Source organism: Chelonia mydas, chromosome 13 (assembly GCF_015237465.2).
Source record: "Chelonia mydas isolate rCheMyd1 chromosome 13, rCheMyd1.pri.v2, whole genome shotgun sequence".
In the NCBI taxonomy this organism is placed as follows: Eukaryota; Metazoa; Chordata; order Testudines; family Cheloniidae; genus Chelonia; species Chelonia mydas.
The window spans coordinates 9,971,333-9,979,374 of NC_051253.2; the positions used below are offsets into that span (position 1 = coordinate 9,971,333).

The window sequence follows — 8,042 nt, forward strand, 5'->3', positions numbered from 1 at the left end:
GTTTAGAGAATCTACTTTGCTATTTACGTTGTTTCTTTCCTTTCATTTTTTTGCCTCAGGATGGAGATGGAAGATATTCTGTGGGCCTTTTCAGGGACTTTTCTTTATTATTATGGCAAGCCAGATAGGATTGTAAGATTAAACAGTAAATCAGGCGGTTACGGGTTTGATCTGTGGGAAGCCCGTTTTAATCTGCATCTTCTGAACAATTGGGAATCAAGCCAATGGGCCAGATTTTCAAGCAAGTTAGAGGAGCAATTGTGAGAATTTTGCATGAATAATTGTAAACCTAAGGTAGTCAGAAAATCAGACAAAATATAATAAGAAGCATTTCTAGTTCTGGGTGCCAATGGTCTGGCAAATGAAACAAAGCAAAGCTGCATTTCTTAACCTTCCTAATTATAGCTACCTGTTTAGCTGAAGGATTTTTGGAGAGGGGCCAGTATCCAAGGTTTCTTGATCATGCATAAGATCACTTGAGTGTCCCTGCTGACCAGGATCTGGAAGACTTGGTCTGCTAGTAGTAGCTTTGGTTTCCCCTGCCAAAGCAGGATCAGATATTTGCACGTGGTGTACATCAGCAAAGGCTGCCTGGTTCCTTCAGACGTGCACAATGACCTTCCCTCAGCTATTGAATGGTTAAGACATTTACACTAACACGCTTGACTTGAACGTCTATGTAAATGAAGTCACAATAAAAGAAATCTACATGGATAGAAAAGAATTGTTGTCTATGACAGTCTAAATGTATTTATTTAGAGACTTACAGAAATCCTGAAAAGGGCAACTGATCTTCTAATAGCAGCTGGGAGTCCAACCAGGCCCCCGACCAAGAAAGATGGAGGCACACCATCAATCAAAAGGGCAGCAATAGTTCTTGCATGATGCTCCAGTTGCTTCTCCCAGCCAACTAATCTCACTTTAGTCTTGTCTGGATTGAGACTCATCCAGCTAGCTCTCTTCTATGCCCCAATCTCACCAAGATACTGAGTAAGATCATTGTTTTGGCTTGATGAACCTGCTTTCAAACGGAGGTTGATATTCCAGTTAAAAGATTTCATGTTCCTGTAGATCAAGATCAATGGAGCATTTAGAAAGTGACTCAGTGCAATGACATCTGTACTCAATTTATGTCACTTATGAAAGGGGACATGTATAAATCTGGTAGATTACAGGTTTAAAGATTTCTTTGTAGCAAGAATATGTATTAAATTCACTTTGTTGTTCTCCAGGACTCAGAGGACTTCATTAATGTCACTTAAACATGAGAATTATTACTATTTAGCTGGTTTATTAGTAGAGAACAATGTACATGGGAACAGAGCCCAAAGATCACTTGAAATAATTAAAAAGAGCAAAACATTCTTAATACCTCAGTGATCACAAAGGCATTTAGTTAGGTATTTTGCTTAAAAATGTATCAGAGCATTAACACTTCCTGTAGTCTCTGGCTATACTACCATCTACAACTCAGATTATTATTACACACATTTATACTGTTCCTTTCACTATAGAATTGAGGAAGCATTGACAAAATTAAAATTCAAACTAGGATATTTTCCCAAAATAGGGACTGTTCCTGGGGGCTGAGAAATTTCCAACGTGGACACCAGTTTCCAAGAGCAATATAAAGAGTACATAGTGGAAAATGAGTCTTGCAATGTGATCTAAGAGTGGGAAGAACTGCACACCGACAGATGATCTGTGGGGATGATTTCCCTAATGCACAACCAACCATCTCGCCTTTACCCCCTGCATATTTAACCCTAGATTTCACACAGTTATGTCTTGAGTCTTTCCTTTACCATTTTCACTCACTTGGTGCAGTGCAGGAAAGCAAACCTATAGGACAGATGAACTTTGGTCAAGATTTTTAGAAATAGGTACTGAAGTGGGTCTCCTGGGGTAGAATGTACAAAAACGGCTTCATGACTTAAGAGTTCAAGTCCCAAATTGAAAGTCAGGGCTTATTTGCTTAACACACTACTGGAAGGTGTGCTGATACTACAGTGATAAGTGCACTCTACAAATCTATATAGAATAGAATTTGGGAGCCTCTTTCAGTGGCTTTATTTTCAAAAAGTGCTGAGTAAAGCTTTGTGGAGGACAGAAATTTTGTCTTGAGGGATTTTGAGATTCACATTTTTCATTTAACGTGAAAAATTTCAAAAGTCTCTGTAAGAGAACATTTTAAAAAATTTTAGATTGATGAAAATTTTGTCTCAACATAAATGTTTTGATTTTACCTTTTAAATTTTATATTTTAATGATTCATATAGAAAGAGATTTTTAGTTTAATACAAAACAAAAAAATTTCAAAATGAAAAATCAAAATGTTTCATTCCAAAAAATAAAAATGGGACATTTTGACAGTCAGAATTTTCAGTTTTTCTTCTAAATGAAATTGCAGCAAATTCAACATGATTTTGCCAAGTGCTTTGACTCACTTTCACAGAAGTGTATTTTCCATTTTTCTGCCAAAGTTTTTCCAACCAAACCCAATGCTGAGCACTCAGCATATCTAACTGATGTCAGTGGCTAGGATTTTCAAATGGACATAGAATAGTTAGGTGCCCAGCTCCTGCTGAAAAGTAATGTGAGTTAAATGCCTAGGTCCCCTAGGTACCTTTAAGAATTTCAGCCAAAGGAAATTATTGGGTGCTCAGCACTTCTGAAAAAGCAGGATGCTGAATTAGGCATTTAAATAGGCACCTAGGAGGCCCAACTTTAGACCCCCAGTTGTTAAAAACTTTGGCCTCTGTTTCTCCCACTCTCTTTCCTCCTTAAAACTCTCCTCTGCCTACAAAAAAAACCTCGACAAAACCTGTGCAGCTAGTGTTCTGTGATTGCTGCTTTTCATGATGACCAGTACCATCTCATTGCTTTCATTTGCTTCCCACATCTGTTTGTTGTATCCAACTGTCATATTGTCTTAGATATAAACTCTTTGAGCCGATCACTGTCTTTGTTCGCACAACACCTAGCAAACCGGGGTCTTGGCCTATGAATGGGGTCCATAGGTGCTACTGCAATACAAATACATCATTTACATTGATCACACTTTGTTTTGTGCAGACCCTCTCGCCTTAAGTGTGCAAGAAATCCATTACCAGTTCTTCCTACCTGTGTGAGCAGACGTTCCTCTGGATTATCTGTCAGTGCTTCTTTCTCCGAGCATTAAGCCACAGCTGATCTAAAATGGTGAGTGAAACTTTTACTCTAAAAAAGGAAGTGACTCCTTTTGACAGCCTTCCTGGCTGCCATATTCTCACACATCACATTTCAGCATGTACATTCTTTTTACATTTCAGATAAGTAAATATATTTCAGCAATCTTATTAGTACTTCACCATTTTTAAGAGATTTCTATGCATTAAAACCACTGTCCAGCTCAAACATTTACAGCTTCTTTCTATGGCCTCATAAGCACTAGCTGGACAATTAAGAATTGTTGTTGTTGTTTATAGAGAACAATGATTTACCGATTTCATTCTCCTCTTTATACCGTATGTGTACGTATTGCTGTGACAGGGTTGGGACTCACCACCACGGTGCCTCCTGCTGGTCACTCTGGGAATTAGCTCAGTCCATGTGGAGTGCCCTCTGCTGGTGGTGTCCCATCCGTCTCTCACCCTCTGTTGGTGTCTGGACCCACATTGCCCCCTTCTCGCAGCATCCTCTTCAGGAGGCTGCCCTCCGGCAGTGCCCACTGCTCTGGTCTAGCCCCCTTCCAGGGGTTTGGTGTTATCAGCAGTCCACCATCTACACCTGCTGTAGTGGCCGGCTGCAGCCTCAGAGTTTAGCCCCTTTGTCTCAGGGGCCAGGCTCCTCTTCAGCCCAGTGTAGTACAAGGGGGAAGGGAGGGACCCAGGCCCACCTGCTACTCTGGGTCCAGACCCACGGACCCTCTAGCAGCAGCCTCTCTGCCCTCCTTTTCTCTCCTTGCCCTGCTATTGTCCCTGGGCCGCTTCCCCTTCAGCCCTGTGCACCTGCCCGGCCCTTCGGCTCCGGCAGCCTGGGGTTTTCCTTGGCTGGAGCTCCCCAGCTCCTTCTGCCCTTCCCCAGCACTGCTCTATCCAAGGTGCTACCTTTCAGCTCAGGAGCCAGTTGTTGTCGTTGTCATTGTCATTGTCATCCTCATCCTCCTCCCTTGCCCATGAGGGAGAGATTCCCTTGCTTTTTGCTAGGCAGCCTTTATATAGGGCCTATGCCAGCCCTGATTGGCTGCCTCTCCCCCTGCCCTGATTGGCTGCGGGTCTGCGCAGCCTCTCTGGCCTGGTTCAGCCCTTCTTCTCCAGGGGGTGGGGCACTGCCCCACCGCAATTGCATGTGGTGCATTTTCTATAATTAAATTACCACATTGCTGTCAAACCAATTGTTTTAATCAGTCATTCTATAACACAACTCCTTTTAGTCTCTCTACTCATTTTTAATTACAGTGGAAATAGATATAGATCCTAAACAATTACAAACTAGAGAAACCAGATTGTGACTGAACTAAACAGTCTAAATTCTTTTGCATTCAGCCAAAACAGACTAAAAGAAACACAATTGCCACATATTTATGATAAGTGTCATGAAAAAGCTGTCCATCCTCATCTCATTGCTCAATTCTGCAAGGTGCTGAGCTGCTAATTCTGCTTACTTGCAACTCTACTTAAGATAGATGGGAGAAGAGGGCACTCAGCACCTAGCAGAACAGGGTCCATATTCACCAAGGCCCTGAGTCAAGCCCATGGAAGTGAATGGAAGGATTCCCATTGACTTCCATGGGCTTTGGATCAGGTCTAAGGTGTTGTACCCACTCCTCTGTGGTAACCCTCAGGCAAGCTTAGCGTGGTGGAATGGAGTCAGCTTGGATCCATTACTGTAGCCTCTGTATCTGTTTCCTCTCAACCATATCCCAAAGTTCTGTAGCCACTGCTCATCATCCCAATCTCAGAAGTCCATGCTTGTTTCTTGGGCCCAGAAACAGTGCTCCATCATTTGCAGCACCTCTGTGAATGCCACCAACAGCTATGTCCCACAGCAATCTGTCCTCCATGAAATCATCATGTTCCCTGCTGTTTCATTTCTTCTTGCAGTTCTGCAAATAGTGGAGGATTATGCATCCTGTGCTTGTGATGCATAATGTAGAGCTGTGCAGGGTACCTGCTTGTCAGATGGTGGACAATGATGCCATGGGGTTCATGTTTTTTTAAAAGGCGCAAAAATATTGGGATGTACATGACATTACCGGAGGGAAAAAGTTGAGCCTTGCTCCAAGTCCCCCCTGCGTGACTCATTTCTGCCCCACCATGCATTGACAAAACTTCCCAAAAGACAGTGTGCTGAATGGTAGTGAGTTATACACTGAGATACTTACCCATGGTGCACTGCACTGGGCATCAACACAAGTACTCCTGGTCAGTACGCACAGCACTGATGCAAGAAGCCAAGTACATGCACAAAGAAACAATAGACTAACTGTGACAGCTTTATGCCAATACAACTTGCATCAACAAAAGTTTGTATTGTACACATGGCCTTACGGAGCAGTTCTTGCAGTTCAGGATTGGGGCCCAGAAAGGGGTAGTATAGTGAAATCGGCACTGTTGCAAGCCATTCCGCTTTTGGTTTGTAGAGAGACAAGTCCAGTCTATTTTTGTTAACCTAGTGCTTTGTATTAATGCTAAAAATTACATGGAAAAAATGGCCATATCGATAAAAATTGATCAATTAAACTCGAACTTGGAATTTCTCAGGGAGAGAGTAAAACTGAGGTAGGAAGAAATGATATCAACAGATAGTTGTGACACCACCACAGTTCTGAAGAAGCCACAAGGCTGATGCCTGTAAATGACTGATGCAACAAATGGGATGTTAGAAACAGCATCAGAAAGGAACTCCAGAAAAGGAAAAGAAGGGCTGTTAAATGCTGCTATGGTACCAAGAATTAATTACCCAAAAATAATTGCTTAGGATTGCTCCAGCTACCAGTGTCTCTTCACCCTTTCAGCCCCACTGCCAAGGAAGAAGCAGTGAGGATAGACACTGAAGAAGAAGCGGAGGACATATACCAAAAGCATTGAGAAATGAAAAAGTGACATGTTTCTTAACTAAGATGTAGATTCTCTCTATTGGATCTGCCTTCCAAAGCTAAGCGAAATGCCTGGAACGTTTTGCAACTCCATCAGCATCTACAACCACTCACAGTTTGCTCACAGGAATTTGTTAAAGTACAGGTATATACACACATCTCTTATTCATCTTCCGAGGCAGTGATACATGTCCCTATGAGTGTGTTACCCTTGAGCTCCACTCTCTATACTGTCTCCATTGACTACAGAGTTAAAATCAAGATCTCTTCCTCATCAGGCAAAGCCTTCTATGGCATTGGCTCTAGTCACCTGAAAGATTAGGTCTCCCTCTGCAACCATGATCTCCTAGCTCAAGAGCAATGGAACTGTCTACCACAAGGTAAGATTCATGAGGGCATCAGACAAAATGTTCTCAGCAGCTGGACCAACATCATGAAATGCACTACACAAGCCATGGGAATGCCCATGGACTCTGCCATTTTGGGAACAAAATCAAAACTTATTTCTTTGCAACCTTCCCATAACAACTATATTATTAAAAACAAAAACAACTGCCAGCAAAAGAAAACAAATACTTTATTTCAATGGACTTGGGGAGGAAAAGTTGGTGATATTTTGTTTACTCAATGCTTGATAAGTTACTTGATACTTAATAAGGTATATAGGGTGAAATCCTGGCCCTAGTGAAATCAATGGCTAAACTCCCATTGACTTCAGCAGAGCCAGGATTTCACCATCAGATTTTACAATGGTGGACACAGTATAATAATCTAGAGAGAGATTTTTGATTGTTTAGTAAATTCCTATATTTCTTGACATATAGGGACAGATTGTAATATCTTTATTCACAATGACTAATACCTTACTCCTTCAATATTCCTTCTGATTTCAATGAGACTACTCAAGGACTACAGTATGATCCAGGATGAGTAAGGGTATTGTTAAGAGCTGATGTAAAGGGGAACATAAAGGAAGCCATTGGCAGAATACAACACTAGCAACCTTTATTGGTTCTATATACATCTCGATCGACAGAGCATACTTGAAATAGGTCCCGTAATCCAGCCCTTAATCTGAATCATTAAGATATCTCAAACCTCCATGCAATTCTCATTGTCATTTTTCCTCCTCTCTGCATGTTAGAATGTGCACTTCTCTACTGTATCTATCAAATTTTAATTTATTCTTAAAACTATTATGGCAAAGGATATAAATACAGTGTTTAAAATTAAAAACAAAAAAATCTTCACCGCTTCATTGCTGCCTCGTAGTGTTCCAATATATATGAATATTCTACAGCACAAACCTTTCCTAATTTATCCCTTAGACTCCTCATTGTTTTTCATTTAGGTAGCCAGAAGGCAAACCAAGAATTAGAAACAGAATCAGCTATGGTCAAAAAATACATTTCTCTGTGATTTACTTTTAGTTGCAACACTGTGACACTGAATTCCTCGGCTCATCTCTTTTTTTCCCCTCTTTTTCTTCATACTTCTGTTTCAGTATCCTCTGCATCTGTCAGTGGGGTTCACTTGGTAGCACATATGTTTCTGGACCGGCCAGCTTGTCTCTTGCATTCCTTGTTGCTAATGCTGCTGCAGTGAGTAAATCTGGCTTTAAAACTCCATCCCCAGAATACCTTTGTGGGTGGGAGGTGGCAAAATTTGCAGATGATACAAAATTACTAAAGATAGTTAAGACCCGGGCAGACTGCGAAGAGCTACAAAAGGATCTCTCGAAACTGGGCAACAAAATCTCAGATGAAATTTAATGTTGATAAATGTAAAGTAATGCACATTGAAAAGCACAATCCCAACTATACATATAATGATGGGGTCTAAATTAGCTGTTACCACTCAAGAAAGAGATTTTGGGGTCATTGTGAATAGTTCTCTGAAAACATCCACTCAGTGTGCAGCGGCAGTCAAAAAAGCAAACAGAATGCTGGGAATTATTAAGAAA

At 41.2% G+C, this 8,042-nt stretch overlaps 1 long non-coding RNA gene across 1 annotated transcript; it reads right to left on the reverse strand.

Moving 5' to 3' along the window:
- Positions 1-891: 891 nt before the first annotated feature.
- LOC122462733 lies at positions 892-4,156 on the reverse strand. The gene is made up of 3 exons (XR_006285475.1): positions 4,089-4,156; positions 3,124-3,193; positions 892-1,065 (listed from the first exon to the last, which is right to left on the reverse strand). It is a non-coding gene; the product is annotated as an uncharacterized LOC122462733 (long non-coding RNA).
- Positions 4,157-8,042: the final 3,886 nt, after the last annotated feature.